The following is a 25,849-nucleotide window of genomic DNA, read 5'->3' as shown; positions in this document are numbered from 1 at the left end:
TCAGATTGTGGCTGTTGCAATTGGTAAAGCGTTTCTGTTGCCAGGGAAGGTTACTACCCATATAAATACTGGTGGACCGAGAAGTTTGAAGGCAAGCAGCACAACTACCGCAGGGGTGGTGTCCCTCTATTGCCGGTAGGTCCCAAAGAGTACCCACTGCATGTGGAAGATTGGTCTTCGGTCTTGTATGTGCCAGTTGGTCTTGAAGGTTTTGGCCACGTTTAAAAGCAAACAATGGCATTGGTATGTTGTCTGAACCGGTATTCAAAATGGCCCAATGTTTTTTTACAATCTTTTGTATGCTGTTAGATTGAATACAAATGGTATTGACGTATGTAATGCGGTTCTGCTTCTCTTACAGAATTTGTGGCTCTAACAGAGCTTCCCGGTTATTATTCGAGGCTCTCTTCATGGACCGTCGTATCAGTTGTTTCGGATACCTTCTTGAAACCAGATGTTGTTCCAGGGATTTCGCATGGTCATGGAAAGTTTCTTTTGTAGAGAAATTTCTTTGTATCCTCAGAAACTGGCCGTAGGGCAAGTTATCTCTCAGTGCCTTTGGATGACAACTGTCGTAAATTAATAACAAGTTCCGGACCATGGGTTTGCGAAACAGCTCTGATTGTAAGCCCATTGGAGGGGGCTGAAATCAGCAGATCAAGAAAGGCCAGATGGTACATGCCATATTCCACTGTAAATCGTAGAAAATTATTTCTGCCATTAAACCACTCATGGAACTTAACCACATAATCTATCGTCCTCAGCCACACCACCAAGATGTCGTCAATATAGCGTTTCCAAAGACGCAAAGAACTGTAGTACGGGTTGGTGGGCGTGAGGACGTGATCCTGTTCGAATTTATGTACATAGAGATTCGCAAGACTAGGGGCAAAAACACTGCCTATGCTGGTCCCAGATGTTTGCAAAAATAAGGTCTTCTCGAATTGAAAGAAATTTTCTTTCGTTGCCAAACTGGCAAGACTCATGATCAGAGATACTGGGGTGATGGAATTTAAATCTCTTGCTAGTAAGAGATTCTCTATTACACCCAAAGTCTCGTCTTGCAGAATGGATATATATAAAGACTCTACGTCGAAAGACACTAGCAGAACGGTGTCCATGTCAAATTCAAAATGAGGCAGGATTCTGAGCACATCCTTGGTGTCCTGCAGGAATGTAGGCATCTCTTTTACCATAGGCCTTAGAAAAAAATCCCCGATATTATTGGGCGTCCAGGTGGTGGTCGTTGCGCTTTATGTACTTTTGGGAGCACATAAAAGTACGGCATAGTGGGATGTGCTGCGCATAAATATTGTGCTTCGTTGGTGGTCACCCAACCTTCAGACAGTGCTTCTTCCACAATGTGGCCTATGGAGTTGGATAACCTCTCTGTAGGGTCTACAGTAAGTGGTCTATATGACCTGATGTCATTCAATTGCCTGAGACATTCATCCCGGTAGGCGACAGTGTCCATCAACACTATAGCACCACCCTTATCAGCCGGTTTTATGATCACTGAGTCATCCCTTGTTAGGCTCCTAAGGGCATCCTGCTCTTTCTTGGGGAGATTTACAAAAGGTTTGTGATTTTGCTGATATAGTCTCTTGATGTCACACTCGACAGCTTCTTCAAAAGTCAAGACCTTGGCCGAAAGACCCATTGTCGATGGATTAAAAGTAGAGGGTCTCTTGAGACCAGTGTTGTTATCAATAGCTATTAGACCAAAGTTCTCTTCATTTTTCTTAGCAAAAAGGAAATGGAGCTGGACTTTCCTGAAAAATTACCCCATCTCTACTTGAGTGAGGAAGGGATCTTCTGTGTTGGTAGCCACAAAGCCTAGTCCCCTGTTCAACACTTTCTCTTCAATGTCAGTTAGTGTGCGAGTACTCAGGTTAATCACGTGGCTGTCCCTGTCGTTGGTCTTGTCTGATCTTGAGGGGTCTTCCTCCTGCTCCTCAAATCCATTGATGGGGGTGGTAGATTCCAATGTACCTGACCAGGTTGCTGCGTCCACCGCCTGCCTCTCGACCTCCCCCGACCAAACCCAAAAAAAGGCTGTGTATTGAAATCGGGGTAGAATTGTTGGGGGCCCGAAAGGGCCTGTATGTTGTGAAAAAGACAGACCTCCCTGTGCCCAGGGGTTGAGTTGCCACCACGGAGGGAATTGTGGTTGGTGTAGTTATAATTATATCCCCTCCAATTTCTGCGATTCCCTCTACCTCGATTCTTGATGCTGGAGGTGCCAGGATTAGACGAGTCAGAGTCGCTTGACCCATCCTCTGAACTTGATGTGCCATATGTGAACCCTCCTCTTCTACCGTTCCTATTAAATAAAACAGGAACGTAGGTGTCACTGGTATAAGGATAAATGCGCCCTGATGAAAACATTGTCAAATCCTTTTTGAACTTTTCCAATTTTGAAAAAAGGATCGAGTCTTTAAATTCCTTATTACTTTTATTGCCTTTATCTTGATTTTTAGAGAAAAGCTTGCCCGAGATGGTGGTTTTTATCTGGCCTTCCAAGATTTGAATTTCGACCAAGATCTTATCGGCCACTTTTTTAGCTATTTTAATTATAAGTACGAGACAGTCTCGGGGACCAGCATGGGCAATGTTTTTGCCCCTAGTCATGCGAATCTCTATGTACATAAATTCGAACAGAATCACGTCCTCACGCTCACCAACTCGTACTACAGTTCTTTGCGTCTTTGGAAACGCTATATTGACAACATCTTGGTGGTGTGGTGGGGGACGATAGAGGATCTGGTTAAGTTCCATGAGTGGCTTAATGGCAGAAATAATTTTCTAGGATTTACAGTGGAATATAACAAATACCATCTGGCCTTTCTTGATCTGCTGATTTCAGCCACCCCAATGGGCTTACAATCAGAGCTGTATCGCAAACCCATGGCCTGGAATTCGTTATTAAGTTACGACAGTTGTCATCCAAAGGCACTGAGAGATAACTTGCCCTATGGCCTGTTTCTGAGGATACAAAGAAATTGCTCTACAAATGAAACTTTCCAAGACCATGCAAAAACCCTAGAGAAATATCTGGTTTCAAGAAGGTATCCAAAACAACTGATACGACGGTCCATGAAGAGATCCTCGAATAATAACCGGGAAGCTCTGTTAGAGCCACAAATTCCGAAAGAGATGCAGAACCGCATTACATGCGTCAATACCTTTTGTATTCAATCTAACAGCATAAAAAAGATTGTGAAAAAACATTGGGCCATTTTGAATACCGGTTCAGACAACATACCAATGCCATTCTTTGCTTTTAAACATGGCCAAAAACTTAAAGACCAACTGGTACATACAAGACCGAAGACCAATATTCCACGTGCAGTGGGTACTCTTTGGGACCTGCCGGCAATAGAGGGACACCACCCCTGCGGTAGTTGTGCTGCTTGCCCTTAAACTTCTCGGTCCACCAGTATTGATATGGGTAGTGACCGTCCCTGGCAACAGAAACGCTTTACCAATTGCAACAGCCACAATCTGATATATTTAATAACTTGTCCGTGCCATCTCAAGTATGTGGGCATGACAACTAGGAAAATTAAAACCCGCATTTCTGAGCACAAAAGTACCATCAGATGCCGGAAACAGGCCACGCGCTTGACGAATCATTTCCTAGAGGTGGGTCATGCCCCCATTGACTTTGTTTGGACAGTCATTGAGCAGCCCTTGATTCCAGCACAGGTGACCGATGTGAGCAAGTTCCTCTTTAGGGAAGAGCAAAAGTGGATATACAAGCTGAATTCGGATAAGGAGGGTTTGAATGAAGACATCCCCTGGATGTCCTTGTAAGCTTCCAACGTGGGGACCCACGTTTCAAATACCCTAGTACATGATGACTGTTATAATAATGAAATACAGACTGTATCAGTGTTTTCAAAATAGTTTGCTCTACATTAATCTCACATTTTCTCTGCCAGTAGCTCCAATAGACTGCTAGAACTAATCTTGCCAATTTTTAGTTCCACAGAACAGTTATTTATCAATCTGATACTCACACTGGTTGGCTGATATTTACTAGGCGATCATCTTTCCAATAGCCTACCAGTGATTTCATTTACTAAGTGGGAATCATTTTTAGAAACATGCTAGAATGGACAACGACCTTCTTTTAGTTCCACATAATGGTCTTTTCACAACCAGGAACTCAAGCTAGTCAGCTGACTAGGTCAACACTGGGGAATCATATATACCTAGATATCCGAGGGCCAAGATTTTACTAAGCAATTTGGTGTAAGGACAGTTTACTCGATCCTGATTGTTTTGCACCGAGTGGATTTGAGATTTCAGTATACAGTTTATGTAGATGACCCATTATTTTTAATTATTCTTAATAATATTTGTCAGCAATACTCTGTATACACTTTGGATTCGGGGCAGTTTTGATTCCTTAACGCTTTAAGAAATATCATTTTTACCAGCGTGATAGTATCCAACTACATTTCCCATGATCCTTGGGACCATTCACGTCAATGACGTTCGCTACGTCATCATGCCACGCTGGAAATTTGACTAAATACGTAGCATTCATCAGACCCGGTACCTCCCCGAGACGGCCCAGAGGGACAACCGGAGTACCGACGGCCAGATGAGCTGAATGGTGGTTGTAGTTCTAGCAGCACGTCAACTGTTTAACGCAGTGTGTGCGGCAGAGCACTTTAGCAGAGATGAGACACACGGTTTTTGTCAGCGATGCTGTGTTTACATCGGGAACACGGGGAACTCCTTGGTACTTCTTACAAGGGTTTACTAGCACTTAAAGAAACATCATTTGACCAACGTGATAGATTCCAACCATATTTTCCATAAGACCGTTCACGCTAATGACGCTATATTGTAGTTTTGGCAATCCGCTAATAGTCCAATGCAGACTGTGGACGGGGAACGCTACAACTAAGATGGGACACATGGGTCTTTCACAGTGAGTGAGAAAGGAAGCTCAGGCTTGCACATGAGCATTAATTTCTTTGCCCCATTGATTGTCATCACCACTTGGGGAAGACTCTCGATCGGTATGGCTCTGGCTAGAAATCTGCTAGGCTAAATGCATACCGAATATTTTTCAAGAAAGTGATATCGGATGGGCGCTCCTCTGAATTAGTGGGTGTGTGAAGTCAGTTTGTCTGACCTGTCCGTGTAACTCTCTCTCTTTGCATTTTCTTACTAGAGCGGTGCTCTGCTTACCTGCGCCGCAGCCAGGTGAGGTGGAGCTTTTCTCTCCTGCCAATTAGGTAAGCGAGAGGTGAATACCTAATGAGGTATTGGTGTACATGTAGTTGACACTGTGGGTGTTATGAAAGTTCACTTGACACCCTACATTTTGTAAAATCTGAGACAGTTCTTGCCCAAATGTCAATGATTGTTTGTTTGAATTCTGTTTGTCTTTCTATGTATCTGACTTTGATTATCCTGCAAAACCGAATTAAAATTACCAGCCAGGAGAATGACTACACCTAGGATACCCAGGTGATATCTTTTTAAAATATTTCTTTATTCAACACTTACCGAGCAGTAGCGACTTTTGGTCCTGACGAAAGCAGCGGACACCTATTTGGGTCCCTCAGACTGCAGAAACAGGTTGACCTATAATTCTATATAGTAGCTATTTGTTCAAACTACTATATTTTCGCACTGGTTTTATTTACTTGGAAGTAGAGAGGTACTGATTAAATTTACTTTCCTCTTTTCTCTCCAATTTTAGTCTTATTTGCACTTTTTTTCTACATCTTCACTCATATTCACGCACTGCTTTTCAGTTATCACCATATCCCCACATATCTTTAGCCCACTGGGACATCCACAATGATACAAAAAACGTTTCTCTTTGCAACCTTCCTGGTGTGAAGGATCCCAGATGATGACAAGGGCGGTATCAGTCGATGTGAAGACCCACCATGTAGTTCTGTTATTGATTAATACTATCTGGGCTAAAAAGGTAGAAGTGGGTGCACTATGAGATCTTTATGATACTGTTATTCTTGGGACTGATCATCGGTACTTTTTAAAGTTATTCCGTGAGACAGTGCTTGGTTAAGTCAAAGAGATAAAAGAACAAATAGGAAACAACAACCCAAACCTCCCCCAAGATGCCTTCCTAACTCCTGAACCCTGGATGATAGATCACAACTTTCGATTTACTTAGATGAATGATTAGTTGTTACAATCTTTATAGGAAAAGACATGAATAAATTATACAAATATCTACCCTCATTTTTAAAAGAAGAAACGGTCACCTATATAAAATAGCAGGAACCAATGATCACCTTCATTTATTAATTCCTAAAGATTTCCAAGATCAAATTATGTTTTATGCTCATATCCACCTATTAGCAGGACATTAGGCCCTGAGAAAACAACCCAAGAAGCCTTCAAATCTTTTATTGGGTGTGTATTTTCTCACATAAAGAAATACTGTCAGGAGTATGAAATCTGTCAGAGGAAAAACCCTTATCGCCCACCTCAAGTCCCTCTTCAACCTTTAACTATAATAGGTAGCCTATTTGAAAGAATTGGCATGGACTTAATAAGTCCCTTACTTAAATCTTCGGAAGGAAATCAATATGCACTTGTGTTAGTAGACTATGCTACCCAGTATCTAGAGGCATTTTCTATACCTAACACGAATACTAAAAGCATTGCTTAAACTTGGTAAAGTTTTTCTCTCAGGTCGGTCTCCCAAAAGAAATCTTCACCGACCAAGGGACTCCCTCTGTATCACAATTAATGAGCCAGATTTGCAAACAATTAGGTATAAAGCATATCAAAACATCAACATATACTCCTCAGACAGATGGCCTAGTAGAGAAGTATAATGTGTCCCTCAAACAAATTTTGACGAAAATTATGTTTGGTGAAGGAAGAAATTGGGACCAAATGTTTCCTCTAGTACTTTTTGTATTGAGGATTCAAACACAAAGTAGTTTAGGGTGCTCCTCTTTTGAGCTACTATATGGCCGTAAGCCATGTACCCTTTTAGAGATAACCAAAGAGGCTTGGGAAAAAGATATAAAACCAAAGCAGATAATCTTTTAGAATATACACAACAATTAAAAGCATGTATAGGGAAACTATGGGAGCTAGCCCATAATAATTTAGAGCCAAACCAAAGAAAGTAGAAACTAGTATATGATAAGGGGAAGAAATTAAGGATGTATGAACAGGGTGATTGGGTTCTACTGTTACTACCTAACTCCACTCATAAAATTAAATCTGAATGGAAAGGCCCCTTTTAAATTAGCAAACAGATTAGAAAAGTCTCCAACAAACTGAAAATGGGATCACATAGAGAGCAAACCTTTCACATAAATCTTCTTAAATAATGGTTAGGAACCGCCAAAATATGTACACACTACCCATACCATAAATGAAGGTAGCTCGACCCTAGATCAACTAACTATAAATTAACAATTATTTAAACAACAAAAAGAAGAACTAAGAAAGATATGGCAAGCCTTCTCCAATTCCGACATACCAGTAATACCCATCCGACAAAACATGCCATAGCTAACCCTGAAGGAAAAGTGGTAAAAATACAACATTACCGCATCCCTGATGCAAGACAAAAGGCTATAAATGATAAAATAGAACAAATGTTACAGATGGGTGTTATAGAACATTCCCAGAGTAAATGGTCTTCCCCTATAATTTTTGTTCCAAATCCCAATGAGAGTATAACATTTTGTATAGGATTATGTGCTGCTAATTGTATCTCTAAGTTTGATGCCTTTCCTCTTACTAGAGTTGACAAACTAATAGAGAAGTTAGGGTATGCTAAATATATAACTACTATTGACATTACTAAAAGTTATTGGCAAGCACCCTTTAAAAAAAAGAGGATAGAGAAAAAACAGCTTTTTACATGCCTTTTGGATTATTGCAATATAGAGTACTTATGTTAATACTTCACGGAGCCCCTGCCAGTTTTCAACATCAGATGGACCTTGTTCTTAAAGATCACCAAGAATTTTTATGAGCATACTTAGATGATGACATTATATCCAGTCCTACATGGTAGGAACACTTAGTACAGATAACAAAAATACTAAATGAATTAACACAAGCTAACCTGCATGTAAATGTAAAGAAAATCGAAAGTAGGTTATAACAAGGTCAAATTTTTAGGGTACCTCTTGGAGAATGGGTTCTTAGAACCTCAGTATAAAAAGATAAAAGCTGTTACGGAAGTCCTTTTTTCTAAAAATCAAAAACAGGTCATAGCCTTTTTGGGGTTAGTTGGATATTACCGAAGGTATATACTAAACTATTCCACCATAGGCACCCCTTTAACTAATCTCTTAGCAAAAGGAATCTCTAATGCACAATTTCAAAATCCATCTGCAGAAGCTGTGAAAGCATTTCAGACACATAAAGAGGATATTACATCTACTCCAATTCTAATCTTCCCTAATTTCAATGTTTTAATATTACATACAGATGGTTCTGTTGTCAATTTAGGGGATGTACTTCCCAAAGTAGTGATGACAGGATAGAGAACAATCCGCTATATCAGTCGGAAACTATTACTTGCAAAACTGTACATCCCACTATAGAGAAATAATATTTAGATATTAAATGGGCCGTTGATAAACTACATTGTTACTTTGAAGGTAAACCTTTCCTACTGTACACTGATCATGCCCCTTTAACATGGTTAAGTCAGAACAAAGGAAAAAAGTCTAGAGTCCTATGATGGTTCCTTTCATTACAATATTTTCAGTTTGAAGTTTGACATAAGTCCAGGAAAGATTTAGTAGGTGCTGACTTCTGATCTCGATTCCCCCTTTTCCCCACAAATCTAGGACTGGAGATATGTGACCAACTTGAAACTGAGGATACTATACATTAGCCTCCTGGAGACGACTGCGCCCTTTTACGGTTACAAGGCCAGACCATTAGAATGGAACAATCAGGAAGTCAGGCAACTAAGCACGAACTTGAAGACGGGCAGGTCCCTGAAAGAAGAGATGCAGAGCCGGATTCACGAGGAGAAATAAAGGTAAAAGAATAAGGCTATTTGGTGTCTCACATCACAGTCAGGGAGCCAGGGAGCCTGGGATTGGAGTCACGATTTGGACGGGTGCAGATTCCAAAAAACACATCAGTCAAGAACCAGAGAAAATTGCATGTAGTAAAGATTCATAACTGGCTGGAGCAGTCCAGAAGATGTATCCTGTTTGCCAGTCAAGTGTCAAGCGTCTGCTCACAAGGTCCAGTTGTTTTCCTTCTTGACAGCGCTAGCTCCCAACTCCCTCGTGAATCTACCAGTAAGCCAAGAATATTACACTCGGACCCACTGATATACCCACAAGGGAAAGGGGAAGTGGATTTAGAGAAACAAGAGAAATAAGACAGGATCTCTTCTCTAAAGGATTTCAGACTTCTGTTTCGCACTTGAAGTGATCTGGGCTTCTCCGGCTTGTTTAACGCCTTTTTCTACGTGAAGAAATTAGTGCATATAACACCAGCATTCCTTGACCATCCTTATAAATAACGATTTAACATTTAGAGGAAGTACCTTAATTTTGGAGAGCCCATTCAAACACTTCTTGCGAAATAAAATATCTTGGATCTACATTAATCTAGGAAAGACACAGTTGAATGTACTTTAACACACAATTGAATGTAATTTAACGCTTCAAAGGATCAAAGAAAATACTTCACTGGATACAAATGTAAAAAACTGGTTAGTTCTGTTATGTCATGCAAATTCACAACTGTTACTTGTCTCACCTTGATCTTAATGTAGACTGTCTTTTAAATGGGGTTCTGAAAAGAGAGAAGCAAACACACAACCTGCCTTTTTGCGCTTCAATTCAAGACACTAATTATGTCCTAACCAAAATACTTTTCAGATCTGAAGTCTCTGCATCCAAGTAAACCTTTGTATATTCAAGGTTCATTTAAGATGAAAATAACAATGTTCACAAGCTGAGTTTCAAACAAAACATTCTCATTAAATAATGTCCGCTTTGTCCGCTTTGTAATTCAGCATTAAAGTTGCTTTAAACACGATTATCAACTTGTCTTTACCAATGTTCTTTTGTTTTGCTTTTCCTTCCTGGTTGCTAGGTAACAAATAACGTTCTTACTTGCTTTTTGCAGGTTCCGGAATGTCGTCAGAAGATTGTTCACCAAACCGGAAGAAACCTCACCGATAACTTTGAAGCGGAACCAGCGCTGGTGGCTCCGACGATCTGACAGGTAAGGAAATGCTGCGGGGAAAGTCCGTAGTTCAGGGAGCCAGTCGGAGGTTACTCGGAGGGAGAGAGGAGGACAGGTAAGTCTGGGAGGCTGGATGGGACCGCAATTGCAGGGTATGATCGCTTCTACGGGTTCTCGGTTGCAGGGCAGAATCGCTCGTGAAGACGCAGCAACAGGAAGCAAAGCGTCTTCATGAGCCAGGGGCACAGTATTTATAGCCTTTTAGCTGGGCGTTGGCTGGATTCCTCACGTGCGGTTCAGAACCGTTTTCTCACGTGAATTCAGGGCGGAGATGCTACAGGTGCCTAAAGCCAAACTGAACGTCCACAAAAACCAATAAGCATTGCTAGCTACAAGTTTACCATTGAGCAAGTAATGAATACATAGAAGCTTCTATTGACTGCACAATGACAGGGCTTATACAATGTCTATTAGATACATGACATACAGTTATCTCATGACTTCAAGTGCTTGATTTTATTGGGTATCGATAAACCATTGGACCTGAAAACCACCGCGAGATGAACAGCAAAAGGGTAAACATGCACCACTGTTGTACCTTTCATTCCTAAAACCACATGGGTACGTCCATCTTCCTTCACTTCAATCCAACAGGAATTCCATGTATTCAGTGGATCTGAGTTCCCTGTTAAATGTCTTGGAACTTCCCAGAGATTCATGGTGTGTCTTGCTTCAACCCAAACAATTTTTTTCAAATCACATACAATTATTATAGCTATTTGCAGGCTCTACTGGCAACTTCCTTATCGCTTATGATTTGTTTGCAATATTTGATCATGAGTGCATTAGTAACATAAGTGTGAAAGAAAATCATGAGTTATGCCTTTTCCTGTAATTTCTGTCTCTTTTGCTTATCGAGTATAGTACTTTTTACTTTCTCTCTTTTTAGATAAAGAATGTGGTCATTTGAAGTAAATGTTGAGCATGACCTTTGTTCTGGGAGGTGATAAACCGTGTGATCATATTCACCACAGCGTTCAATTCTTTCTCTATTAACCTAATTACACAGATATTCTTTTTTTTTAAACTACACAGGAAAATAGAAGAGTTTGATTTGTATTCCCTTCCCAGATTCTTGATGTGAACACCCTTGACCATATCATCACAAGATGGTGAAACATCTTTGATCTTTAGATTCCACAATATTTACAAACAGTTTACCTGACTTGACTCTCTGAAACAATTCATTCAATCGGATGGTATTGTGCTCTGAGGATATGTTTCCTTTTTGAGATAACTTAAGAAGAACATCCACACTTTTGACTAATTTTCTTTCTCTACTTTAGTTAACTGAAATGTACTGAACCCTTCATAGCCATTTTGTACTTCCACGTTGAGTCTCCAGCATGCTAAGTTATCTTCTGCAATAATATCCAGCTATGTGGATCCCAGTAACAATACAGTATGAATTCTATTTTGCTTCTGTGTTTCAGATGACAACTGGATGACTAATCAATTATCTGGCTAGATGAGCCCATGTTTACTAACCAGCCTCTCCCTTCAGAACAAGACCATCTTGTGTGAAATGATTCATGTGTAGATATTGCTGCTTTTGGTAAGTGTTGTTATTCAGTCTAAAGTTTACTGGATATGCAATTTACTTCTGTAATGCTGTTCTTAATACTTCACATCCAAGCAATGATTCATCAAATAGCTTTCCAGTAAACATTTTAGTCATCAACACTGCAGAAAATTATACATGAATGTTCCTGTTGACAACAGTATCTCACAATGTTGTCTTCTCAAAAAATATAATGACAATTCATCATAAAATGAACATTTCCTTTGACCATTGAACATCTATTTTCTAATTAAACATAATCCATAAAGCTGTCGAGTAATATACCATTGTGATTTTAAAAAGTTAATATTTATTATCAGTGAGCCGTGCCAAAAGGATAAGATATATCCTTGGCACTCATGTGGAAAAACAATGTTCTGACAGTAATCTTTCCCTTGTCCTCTCTTGCATTTTGATTAAAACAAACACACATCACTTATTAGTCAAAAATGTCTTTCCTTTCAAGATGCAACTTCTGTCTCCTGCTCTTCCTCATAGATTTGAAAGGTGTTTGATCCCGAGAGTTTTAGCACAAATAAATTATCTGTATATCACATCTGAGACAGGAAATGATGCGTTAAAAGCTCTGTGTTAAGAGTAATATTGTTGTACATTTATATTGGGAAGTGTTTGATGAGACCAAATATTGATAGGATGTCATTAAATAGTATAAATACTTAAATACTGTCTCATAAGAATAGTTTACAAATAAAGTCATACTGAGTGTAAATTCTCTATTATTAAATGTGTTGGTATAATTGTAACAGAAGTAGGACACAATGTGTATGTGCGATGATATTCTAACACCAGTATTCTGGTACCACATCTCCATTATTAAGTGGCTCAACTTTTCACATTTCGCTTGCAAAATGTCCAGTTTTTCCCCCAACACCGGTCTCGCTCCCACTACAGAATGAGGTAAATTGGTGAATATTTGTAAATAAAGATGTACAGCATGGGCTAGCAGTGGTGGAGATATTAAAATCCAGATTGTACTTCATTGATGTGGAGAGCATGAGTCCACATTTCATTCTGTGGGGTGAACGCTTTTTTTTATTAAGCTGCTCGCATGTTTTAAAAGCATTCCATGTAGATGACTCCATTATGTTCAACCCTTAATAATGGAAAAGTAATTGCATTTGATCTCTGTCATCTTCGGAAATTATTGGAAATTACCCAGCAATTTATCAAATAGTCACACAGTGCAGCAAGCCACCATACTGTGCTGAGTAATAGGGAAAGGGCAGGAATGCACTGTATTTAAAAATATACAGTGGATTCCTGTTTCCCAGCGCTGGCAAACAATGTGGATCCTTCATTGTAAGTAGGATTTATTTGTGTTCAGAAAGGCATACTTTCCTGCTCAAAAACAATCCCTCAAGGCTGCACACATAGAAAAAGGAAAAACAAGAGGAAATAACGATATTTCTCCTTGTTACGCCTCCCCTTGGGATATGTAGCATTGTGATGCAATCCCAGGTCTACCAGTAATGGTAAATCTGGGATTGTGCCGAAATCCATGGGTGGTGCTTGAAAGCACCAACACTCCACCCATCGTGCAGAGCAGCAAAATGCACCAATTGGATCTGTGTTGTGTTATTCTAGATATATCAAGCCCAGCAAGGCCACACCAGCTGGCCTTGTGTGGCTTGATAAATCTAACTTAAGAGTTGCATCGCTCTTGCACCCTGTTGTGTGGAACAAGGGCAACCCAACCCTTTGACAAATATTCCCAACTTTTCTTAAAATTACATTTGCCAACACACAGATTATAAAGATAACTGTCCAGAAAAGCTTTACATTCAGTTTGTCCCAATAATGTAAACAAATGCAGAAAAACACAGATTTTATACACTTCGAATGATCAAAAATTAGTTTGGGAACATAAAAAGAGCACACATCCACAGGGGACTCCATGACTTTACTGCAGTGATCCACTGATGCAGCTGAAAGGGCAACGTTTCTGTGGATCGGTTGTGAATGTGGCCTAAAGCTTTACCAGTTGAAATGGGACCTACTTACACCTAGCCAATAGGACTGCATTACATCCGCACTCAAATCTCAAGAGACTCCACTTTTTGTGGCATGTATTGTGCCGCAGTTTAGAAGATAAATTAACCGCTACTCTCTTCTGAGCAACCTGTTTTTCAGCCCTGTTTGAGAGAGCAACTCTAATAAGGGCATTGTAGTTTTTTAAATTACTACATATTAAGTCAACAGAAGTCTCTGAAGAGCACTATGACTTTCCTACCAAGTCCTGCTAGGGAGTGTAATAACTCACAGGAAAAAGGTGTAAGAGATTGGGTTGATGGGGTGGAAACTCTGCCCAGGCAACAACCTAAATCCTTGTCAGGATAAACCACAAAAGTCAATAAATTGACCTGTGCATAACCCTCTACAAGCTTGGCACAAAATCAGTCAGGCTTAACTTCGAGGCAATGTGTAAAGGGCTATTGCAGCACTCAAATAGTAATGAAGGGAAAACACAATACAAGACAAAATCTCAACCATTTTGGAGAAATAGAGTGAATTTTAAATAATAGAATGACACAAAACAATTTAATCCAATAACCATGGTTATTATTTTTTAAAGTCTTAAGTGAAATCTAGTGCCAAAAAAACTTAATGTGCCAACAGCAGGCATCTGGTCACGTGACACTGGAGTTAAGGCAAGCCATGAAGGAGCACAGTTTGAATATGCAAAGTAAAAGTAATGAGGTAACCTGATGTTATCCAATGCAAAAGATAGGCCTCACAGTAGGGAAAATCAAATCTGGGAGTTTTTCACTACCAGGACATGTAAAATTTAAACCCACATGCTCTAATTTTGAAATACAATTCTCCCTACCCTCTGGGAGTTTAGGGCCTAGTCTAGGGATGACTTATATGTATAAAAAAGGACATTTTAGACCTGGAAAAATATTGTTTTTTTTTTTTAAAAACTGCATTACATGCTGCAGTTCCAGGACTGAAATAAATGCTACTTTAATGGGCAGCACAATGAGGGCTGAAGGTCCACTGGTAGCATTACATTTAGGCCCTAAGTATATATAGTAGAATATACTAGGGACTTATAAGTACATTAAATGTGTCAATCCAGTGTAGGCCAATTTTACAATGTTTTAGTGAGAGAGCAGTAGTATTAGTTAGCAATGGAAAAGTGTATATAGTCCAAATGGCAACAAAAACAAAATTCAGAAAACAGGGCGAGTGAAGGCAACAAAATTAGGAAAAAACAACATCCAGGATGACAGCTCTAATACAAGGTTAGAATTTGTTTTTTCCTATGCTTGCTATCGTAATTTGTCATTTACAGAAGATCAATGCATAGTCTGTTTATAATGTGGGTAGTAAATAGACTGTCACTGTCTATTATATCAAGTAGTATATAGCCAGAAAGTGGGTGAATTATTTGGAAATGGATGACCCCTACCAATTTAATAAACATATTCTGTTTAAGTCAAATACAGTTCTGAAATAATCTTTCCCTCAACCCCTGGTAGCTATGGCAAAATTAGCAGGCAATCTCAAGATAAGTGTGATTTCAATTTAAGCAGTGCCAACAATTTTAGAGTAGTGAACACAATACAATTGCAAAACCAATGTATAATAAGTAGATAAAACATTAATCAGCAAAATGACACTAAGATCATTAATATGGGTTAAGAGGAAACTGACATATGAATTTTGAAAATGTTAAGGAAAAAAGCATCTACAAAAAGTAAAGTGCAATTGAGAACAACGGTTTGATGATAGCTAGGACCTAGGTGAAATGTAAAGTCGACTGCAATGTGGTGGAGGGTGAATACACCATTATGACTTTCAGACTTAATCTCTGAAAATGGAAGTCAAAATATCCCAGCATTGGAACTTCCAAGGCATTGGATGGCAAATGTCTCTGAAAGTCTCAGGTGAGTTTCGTTTGAAGCCATTGGTATTAGCACCAAAAGTTCCAAACAGAAAATCCTGTATTTTGTAGCCACTGGGGTGTCTTTGTAGATAGAATAGACTTGTGGCTTTACCCAGTTCAAGGTTTTACCTGCAGTTTATTCACCTTTTAGGAACTCAAAGTCCTAGTCTGGAGAAATGCTGGAAGCTGTAGCAGTGCAGAGTTCAGTGAGGCTGGACCAAGAGGTCCTATTGATCTGATTTTCAGTGAGTCAAAAAACTCAGGGCGGGTTGGAAATTTTACTAATGGCTGGATTTAGAGTTTGGCGGATGGGATAACTCCGACAAAAGTGCGACAGTGATCCTGTACACCTTACAATGAGTGCATTATGCATTCTGGTCAGCCTTGTAGCCTCCTGCTCCTCAGTTCAGGCTTTTAAGCACCAGGCATCTTACCAGTCAGGTCTCATGAAGAGTCCATTCTTCTTTGTCAGTTGGGCCCTTTTGGAGTCAGGAGTCCTTCTGCTTTTTGTGTCCCTGAAGTAGGTCAACAGGAGGCCAACCACTTGACCCTTGGAGAACATTTCCAGTGCCTGGGTGACAGCATGAGATAGCAGTTCTTGAGTAAATCATCTTCTTCAAGTTGGAGTCAGGAATCTTCTTCTCAGCAAGGCCGTCTTCTTCAGTTTGATTTATCCCAGTTCTTGGAATTTTGTACGGAGATGGCTGTTCAGGTGCCATATTTATCCTGTGCACTAGCCAAGGATTGGAGAAATTTTGCTTTCCAATATTAACTATTTTCTAACAGTCTCCTAACTCCATTTGTTGAACAACCTCTTAGCCTTATTGTAAAATTACCCAGGAGCCCCCTGCTTCAATTTGGCATAATCCCTCTGCCACCAGACAGCCAGCTGTCTTCATCTCATTAGTCTTTCCCCTTTTTGGACAAGTTCTTCTCTCACCTAACATGTTCTAAACTGGTTCTATTTCCCACTGTGACTGGTGCATGGCTGTCTAGGAGGTTATTGGAAATTAATAGGAAACACCTTCCCCTCTCTCTAAGTCAAAAGAGGGCATATGGTTGTTGTTTGTTCTACCCACTGTCTCTGTTCAATCTCAGATAGCTAATCCCTGCCAAGTGGTAGCATTCATATTATTCTGCCCTTCAAGTGCTCAGAGGCAGGCCATTGTCTTCTGAGCCAGGGTTATAACTTATCTCAGTCATGGGCGTGTATTCTAGCCCTGGGGTGTGATCCCTGAGAAAACTAGTTTTAAGACAGTTCTGGGGCAAGCAGTCTAAAGTACAAGTTTCCTTTTACTTAAAGTATAAAACATCTGATTTCATCATGAAATCATCATCCTCATCAAATAGTCTTTATTCTGTTATTGTATAACCACAAAGAGATGTACAGCCATACAAAATACAAATTTACTAAATAGAATACATACAACAGATTAAATATGTGTTACAAGATAAAACTTGAGCTTGCATTAAAAACAGCTGACATATTTTAAATACAGAAGCTAGCAGCAGAACTAATCAAGAATGTAGTCTTTTACTCTCATTGCTGTCTTCAAGAATCAACTGACCTTGAAAATAGTGTGGGTGTCAGATAAGAGTTGGAGAGAGAGCAAAGCTGGTCATGCTTGTTTATGATTACGAGAAATCAGAAGAGGTTTGATTAACATTTTCTGAATCTCTGCAAAATACTGACAAAATGACATCAAGTGAAGAGTATCCTGTGGAGATTGGTAAGCACAGGGACCCAAAGAAACCATGGGCTCCAGTACCGCAGTGATCCCAGGAAGTAATGTATCGAATTAAACTTGGATCTGGCCAATGAAAATCTGTCCCTGTCCTTCCCCAAGCTGTTTAAAACACCTTTAATATAGGATAGCTACAGAATCTTGGTGACATGATCCATAGTTAGCCAATACTTCAGTACCTGCCTATTCATCTATGTTTCCCTGTTTGTCCAGATCTTAATACAATATATTAGTGGTCTATACGTGGTTGTGTGAGCTATGTAATGGACTCATAGCTCCTCATGTACAGAGAATGCCAGGGTACTATTGGGAACTGGCAACACCTTAAAAGCTTGTTTTCACCAGTCTGGAAGTTGTCCACTCTCACATAGTCTCAAACATCACTACTGTATAATACTTTCGATACACATTTGGCCATATACACCTTGTTCGATGCACTCAGAGGACGAAACCATGGTCTCTATGCAAATCTGTGAACTGCGGCCGATGTCTTAATCAGTTAAATTTTTTACACTCCACCACAGGTTTCCAATTACTGTGACAATCATACAGTACCCCAAGATATGAAATTGGTTAGAGTCTGAGAGCCCAACTTAAATGTTTGTGAGCATACATTTCTTATGCCAAAGACCACCATGTATGATTTGGAAACATTAAAACTAAGTCCACACCAGCCAGGAATTCAGCAAACTTATCCAACAGCAGTTGCAGCCCCACTTCAGTCCTTGCCATCAGGACCGCATCATCAGTATACAATAAAAAAGGCACTGGTTTGGTCCCGCCTTCAGGCATTCAGCTCCCACAGACAGGAAGGCTTACTACAAACTGCTGCCATATAGTGAACCAGAAAGGGAGCAAGGATGCATCCGTGCCTCACCCCTCTGCTTGTGCCAAAAGATCAAGTACATGCCCCCCTTTGAGAATAACAAATAGAGGATGTAGTATGAGTGTGTAGATCACTCAACAGATGTACGATATTAGGTTCAATCCACAGGGTTGGTAGCAAGTACCATAGTTTTTCATGCTTGACCTTTTCAAATGCAGATGTCAAATCCATGAAGGGAAGGTGGATGGATTCAGGTCTAGCAACAGTACACTTATTGATGATCAAATATAGGTTAGGGCATTGGTCCGATGTTGATCTGCCCTGCCTGAACACATATTGGACATCAGAAATATTATTCTGTGTGAAAGGCCCAACTCATCAATCTGTCGAGCCCCACCTTGCCCACGACCTTTACCACTGCACCGATCAGGGATATAGGCTAATAGCATGGTAGATTGTCCTTATCTCTCTTCTTAAAGATGGAAATTAATGTTGCAGATGCCCATGCGGGGGTGGACCCTCATTCACTGAAGGGTTAAGAACCATAGTCAAGAGCACGAACACCATTGTTAACTTTCTTCAAGGTAAAGACAATGTCTTGACATCTTGCAAAGGCAATGCCCAAGGAACTGTCCTTACTAGGCCTGAGCTCTGATCTTTTCTCCGTTCACGGAGTTTGCAGAGTTTTCTGCACTCTGCACTCCGCAGAGCTTGTGGAGTGCAGAAAACTCTGCTTCGTGATGTGCAGCAGAGTTTTTTTCCCGCTCGCAAACTGTAAGTTTGCGAACGGTGAGTTCGCAAGTGCGAGCTGCCACTCAGGTAGAATTTATACCCGAGCTGCAGATATACCAGCACAAACTGCAGTTCGCATTGCACTCCGCCACTTGCGGAAGTACGCAGAGTTTTTTGTACCTTCGCGGAGTTCCGCGTAGCAAAACTCAGCTAACTATGCTCAGGCCTGTTCCTTACCCAACTGTTCACCAATATACATCTCCCTAAAGTGTGCCACCCACTGCTCCTCAGTTATATGATGTTATAAAATGGTGTCTTTATCGCTAGCGACGGCAGGGCGATTTATTACTTGCCAAAACAGGGCTCTATCCCCCACTTCACTGGATTGTTCTAGATCCTCCCTTACTCTCCTTCTCAACTTGTCAGTGCAGGTAGGAAGTTACCTCTTATAGGTCCTATGACAGAAGCTTATAGAATCATTATCTCTGGGGGGCATTCTCAGAGTTGCCTTAAGATTCGATATAGTTTTAGTGCCATTCCTATCAAACCATTTTTTTTCACTAGCCCTTTCCCATCTTAGAGGAGCGCTCAGCAATGTGTCAACTTTCTGGGAGATGCCCTCAAACGTATTTAGGATTGACTTACTGGGGGCATCCAGATTGAATGAAATTACGTATATACCCCAAAAAGAGAGAATACATGAGCTGGGTGGGCTTGACTTGGGAGCATTTGATGTGCCTCCCATGATCTTGGTGGAAGAACAGGCCAGTTGTAACCTGCAAGCTTCTGGTACCACTCCATGCCCACCAGCAAAAGGGGATTGTGTTCAGTGCTATGCATGCCTTTTCAAATGATCAGTGAAGGGGAACAGGCGGGCTGAAACAAAAATTTAGTCTATGATCGAGGCACAATTTCTGACCCTCAAATGTGGGCAAGACACTAGGCTTATCTAAAGACAAATCCAGGTTATGGTTATTGATGACGGATCTAAGTGCAGCTCCTTCAGAGGTGTGTACCATATGTAGTCCATCTATCTGTGTCCCCATAGATCAACTGCTAGGTAAAGCCAAGGTTTTCAAGCATAAGTGACAGTTAAAGTCCCCCACCAAGACTATATCATCCAATCACCCCAGATGACAGAACATCAATAGTAGTATTCAGAGTACGGAAATGGGTTGCCCAAACTTTAGCATTATAAAAATTGATCAGTGCCAATTATAAAAAAGCCACTTATATCAACTTTCAGCCCTTATAACAACAATGACCCCCAACCAAGGTTCTTCATGAACCCACACAGGTGCAGGAATACTAAAAATAATTAGTACACCTTTTGCCTACCTTGCCTCAGAGGCTACAGCTGGCACAAAGAAAGTTTTATAACCTTCTAAGAAGAAATTATTGAATTCTTCCCATGTTATTTAACAAACACTACCCCGTTGGGATCATTAAACTTAGCTGAGAGCCCCACAATATTCCAGGGTAACAGGCAAAGTTGGTTACGTTTATTGGACAGAATGACCAGCGGGCCACTAAAGGAACTGCAGCACATTGTGGGGCCACACCTGTATAATCGGATGGGTGGTGAGCAAGTCAGTCAAGGGAGTTGAGATTGCTTAGCAGAGTGAATGTGGTCATGGTCTTCACCATTGGAACTGCAGGCAGCTGTTTACCCCATAATGGTGCCCCAGGCAACTCCTGTTTTATTTATTTGTTAGCATTTGTAAAGCGCACAGCTACCTCCGACGGAGGTGTCCTGGCGCTGGGGGCCGTTGGGAAGATTAAGCAAGCTATTGCCCAGAGTCACATGGTGCTGGGCTAACCTGCTGCTGGAGCCAGGGATCGAACCCTGTACCCTGTGGTCCTGAGTTAGGCACCCTGGGCGCGGCGCCACACCTCTTCCACAACTTTGCTTTTGAGTAATTGATTGAATCAGCTCTGGCTTATAAAATTAACCAAGAGGAAGGGCCAAAATGTTAGTTGATTTTGGAGGACTACCCAAGACTATGGCAGTCACAAAACGTGCAGCACTGAAGTGGTTACTAAAATTCTCTGGCCAAACTCTTCTTATCCTGCCCTAACCAGCTCACCCTTCTTGCCATGTTAATGGAAGCAAAAATCTGCATCTCAGGATTTGAATGGTTGGTAATCGAAAGTACCACCTTTATTTTATGCTCTTCAGAGTGTTGTATGTTTCCTGCATGGTCCATTGTAGTTTTCCCTTGTTAGCCGAACTATGCACGTTGTAGGCCTCATTTTTCTTTGCACACGTTACTATATGAGCAGGCTTGATTTTGAGCATTGTAGTTTCACATGGGAGCCGGCATATGTTTTCGCATTATGCTTTTTATGAGATTTTGTCTGACCATGACCAACAAGATCAAACAACAATGTCCCTTGCTATTCTTTCTGTCCAGGCCCTAGCACCTAGACATAGTTCAAGTATGCAGCTGTTGTTTATGTGCAAACATGTCTTTTCATATAGATGAGCACATGAGACAAAAAGAGGGAAATGGAACAAGAGCTCTGAGATAGGAACACAGCATCTGCTATGATGTAGAACATCCATCTGTATATACTAAGGTACAGATTTGCCAGTAATCCCAGAGTTCTTTGATATATAATCATTTAGCTTCAGTAGCAGGAAAGGGGAGTTTAGGTTCTTCTGTCCTATAAAATGACAGGTCTTTCTATGGTCTTAGATTATTAACCAAGCTAACAGTATTTTTTAGGATGCATTTGTTTTCTAATTGTGGCACATATACTGCAGTTCAGAGCACGATAGTTTAAATAAATATTCTAAACTTCCTTTGTGTTTCCTGGTTATCTTATTGTGGAAAGTACCAGTGAGCGAGCAAAATTGTGTATCCTGTTACCGCAATCCCGAAAGGGTTAAGAGGGTTGTGTTCTGGGGTGCTGATTCACTAGTTTCTCGGGTAAGCTTAGGAGGTCAATTAAGTCACTATATCTAGTTGGACTCGGACACTGAGGTGGTATGGTGACTTAGTTCCTACACATTGATGTTCTATGGTTCCAAGCATAGTTCTGTTCTAGAGCAGAATCCCTGCAAGCTGTCTCCACAAACATTTGGTTTGATTATTACTTGCGGGTACCCCAAATGGTGCTTGTGCTTGCCCACAATACCATGACATCTTCTCCCGGAGTTGACTACAAAATGACACCACACCAGTTTTTGGAAAATATACAATATTTATCTGTGCAAAATGATAAACATCCAACATACAGTGATCAAAATATGAATAATGCAAAGACTTTATATACAGTTCCTTGAAGCCAATAGCTCCATCCGCTGCTATACCAGGGTCATGAACAAATAAATCCAACAGTTCCGTCTGGTTGCATGCAACGTTGTGGGCCAGCTATGGTGTTGAGGAGACCCGTACAACAATACCTTTGGAGATGCGCGGTGTCCGACCTCGCAGTGAGCTCCAGAAGAGCTGTGTCTGCAGGTGTCGGGTTCAGATATCTGTGCAAGATGTGTTGGGACCTTGAAGTCACACACTTTGCAGGTCGAACTCCATAAGTTTAAAGTCAGGAGCTCTGGCATCGGCAGTTGCCGGGCTGTAGTGTGAAGCGGAGTGGTGCAAAATGCGGTGCCCTCAGGTAGCGGTGCAGGCAGCAGTGATGGTCATCCAGCGGCATCAATGAGACCAGGGCTGCAGTGCGAAGTGGGGCAGTGCTGTTTGCAGTGCTGACAGGTCATGGTGCTGGCAGTGACATCATCATTGCTAAAGCGCTGTCGTCGGTACACACAAGGCTGCGGTGCAAGATGGGGCAATGCAGAGTTTGGGGCCCACGGTTCACAGAGCAAGCAGCGGCGTCATTCACGATCTGGAGTCGATGATGCTGGTGTTGGTGGGCCAAAACTGCAATGTTGAACGGGCGACACATCGAGTAACCTATGAGCAGAGCCCATAAACCACAGTGCAGGTAGCAGTATCGATGTCAGCTTGGATCGTCGATGAGACCAGAGCTGCTGTGCGAAGTGGGATGGTTCTAGGTGTTCTTCACAAGCAGTGTCCACAGGTCACGTTGCAAGTAGCGCCATCAGTGATGGTGTCGCTGTGTCATCGGGGATACCAAGGTGGCAGTGTGAAGTGAGGCATGCAGATTGCGGTGCCCACAGGTCACAGTGCAAGCACTGGCTTGGTGGAGTGTTGGACGGCACTGCAGGTGAGACCAGAGTTGTAGTGTGAAGTGCGGCAGTGGCTTCTGCGGGTCTTCAGGTCACTGAACTAGCAGTGGTGTCACTGACAGCATCGGGTTGCCTTTTCTCCTCGGTGGCAGCTGAAACATCCAGTGTCAGAAGCCGGTACTCAGAAGATGTTGAAGTCTTAGATTTCCTTTTTTTTTGTTGTCCTCATTTCACCTTAAGCATCTGCAATTTCGCATAGAAAAACCCTCTACCAAACTGGGCGCGCCGGGTCCATGCTCTTGCATTCACTTTTAGGCCAACCAGGCCTGCTTCATTTGTGCGAGGCTTGGTGTAATCATTGGACCACGGGTACTTAGACTAACCTTAGTTCTGTACTTCAGGTGGTTAGCGGTATCCAGATACTCCCTTCCCCTTGGTCCAATCTCGCCATACTCAATACTGCTCTCAAACAGGTCTCATATTGCGGTGGCTCAGGATCTTTCCACCGTCTACAGATCTCTCTACGGGTTGCTAACATCAAGCAGAGGAATAAACCATTCAATTTGTTAGGTAATTGGTTTATAGGATTGTTCTCAATACCAAAAACAACTAGTGACAGATTAAGATTAATCTTGACTTTAAAATCTCCCTTCAAAGCCCTCTCCACATTTCCCCAAAAAATTCTTAGGGATCCACAGTCAAAAAACATATGTAGATCATCAGCCTCTACTAAACCACACCTTGGACATTTCGAGGCTGTGGTTAAAGCAAACCTAGCAATTTTTTGGGGGTATAGTATAGTCTATTTACCACAAAAAAATGTTTTTTCTTTAGAGAAGCTGGTTTGACATACTTATATAAATTATAGAGGGAGAAGAAAAACAAATCAATCGAAATAACTTCCAAAGGTGATAGACTCCACACCCTGTAGGGGGGAGGAAGATCAGTATCCTCTGCATCAATTAACGCCCTGTACCATATCCCTACCTCCTTTTTTTAGGGGTTTACATTTTGGAGGGCATTCTCGATCTCCCAGTTTCCACCAATAAGATCTTTCTCAGCAGCGAACCAAGAACATATTTGCAAATACTTGAAGCGGGAGAAAGAGTCCCTTATTTTAGCTTTTAACACCTCCCATGGATGAACTCCGTCCTGTGATATTAAATAGGACCAGATGAAGATTCCCGCCCTCCTAATAGGAATAGCCAAGATATCATTTAGGCAGGCAGGGAGCCCTGGAGAGTCCCAAATAGGGGCAAAATCGGAGTAATATCTTATTCCCCACTTCGATTTCAAGTTTTGCCACACTCTGAGAGCTGACCTCATTACTTTTAACCGTACCTTTTTGAAAAATCTGGGAGCACCAAATTTATATAAAAAGCCAGTACTACCTCCCTCAAAATGAACCATGACATCCAGAATCCTCCCCAATTAGAACCAGGAGGGGTAAAGAGTAGACAACGGATGTTTTTAAACGCAAAAGAATATAAAGAAACATCTGGGAGAGCAAGGCCACCTTTGATCAGCCTCCGTTTTAACTTCTTCCAAGATAGCCTGGAGTTTTTGTTAGCCCATATAAAGCTCCCTATCTTACTTTGAATATTCCCCAGTAACTTCCCAGGGCAATCGAGTGGTACAGCCCCGAACACAAATATCAGCTTTGGCAAGATCACCATTTTGACCAGGTTTACTCTCCCATAGATGGTAAGGGGAAGATTCTGCCATTTCAGAAGAAGATGATCAATTTTTTTAGACACTTTCTTCAAGTTCATCGTGAGAATATCCTCTATATTATGGGTTATAATAATCCCCAAATACCTGAACTCCCCACAGTTTCTCCCACCATAATTCTCAACTCCCCAACACATAACCTCGGTCTTGGAGGAATTGATCGAGTATCCGGAGCGCGGACCAAACTCTTTCAAAATATTTTCTACCCTGCGAAACACCTCTACTGGGTTACTGGTATACACCAGCAAATCATCCGCGTAGAGGGCTAGCTTACACTTATACCCAGAGACCCAAAATGGGGTGATCTGCTCGTCCACTCCCAAAGCTTGAGCCAAAGGTTCAATATAGATATCAAATAACAGGGCCGAAATAGGACACCCCTCTCGTATACCCCTTTGTATACTAAAACTTGGTGTCAGTAGTCCATTGAGAAGAATCGCAGCAGAGGCCCCTTTATAGCATCTTATTAATACATTAATAAACGGAAGACCAAACCCCATTATTTTTAAAGTCTCCCAGAGATACACCCACCTCACACAATCAAACGCCTTGGCCGCATCATAGGCAGCTACATATCTGCTGTTTATTTTCTGTCCTTCAGCCATTCATGAGCAGCCTTTCAGCCTATAATATTGGACAGGGCAATAACTGGTGTGCACCCTTGGGTGTATGGGCTGTTAGATATACTGTAGTCGTTTTCTCTTGACCAGCGCAGGAGGTCTAAATTAGGCACACTGGTCAAGAGAAAATGGCTACAGTATATCTAACAGCCAATACACCCAAGGGTGCACACCAGTTATTACCCTGCCTATTATTATAGGCTGAAAGGCCGCTCATGAATGACTGAAGGACAGAAAATAAACAGCAGATATGTCCAATGAATTGTCATTAAGTAGCCCTGATGAAAGCCTGTAGAGACAACCGCGAGGCTAGAAACACGGCTGCA

This window comes from Lissotriton vulgaris, chromosome 6 (genome assembly GCF_964263255.1).
Source record: "Lissotriton vulgaris chromosome 6, aLisVul1.2, whole genome shotgun sequence".
Classification (NCBI taxonomy): domain Eukaryota; kingdom Metazoa; phylum Chordata; class Amphibia; order Caudata; family Salamandridae; genus Lissotriton; species Lissotriton vulgaris.
The sequence above is the reverse complement of the archived record's forward strand: the minus strand, read 5'-3'. Positions refer to the sequence as shown.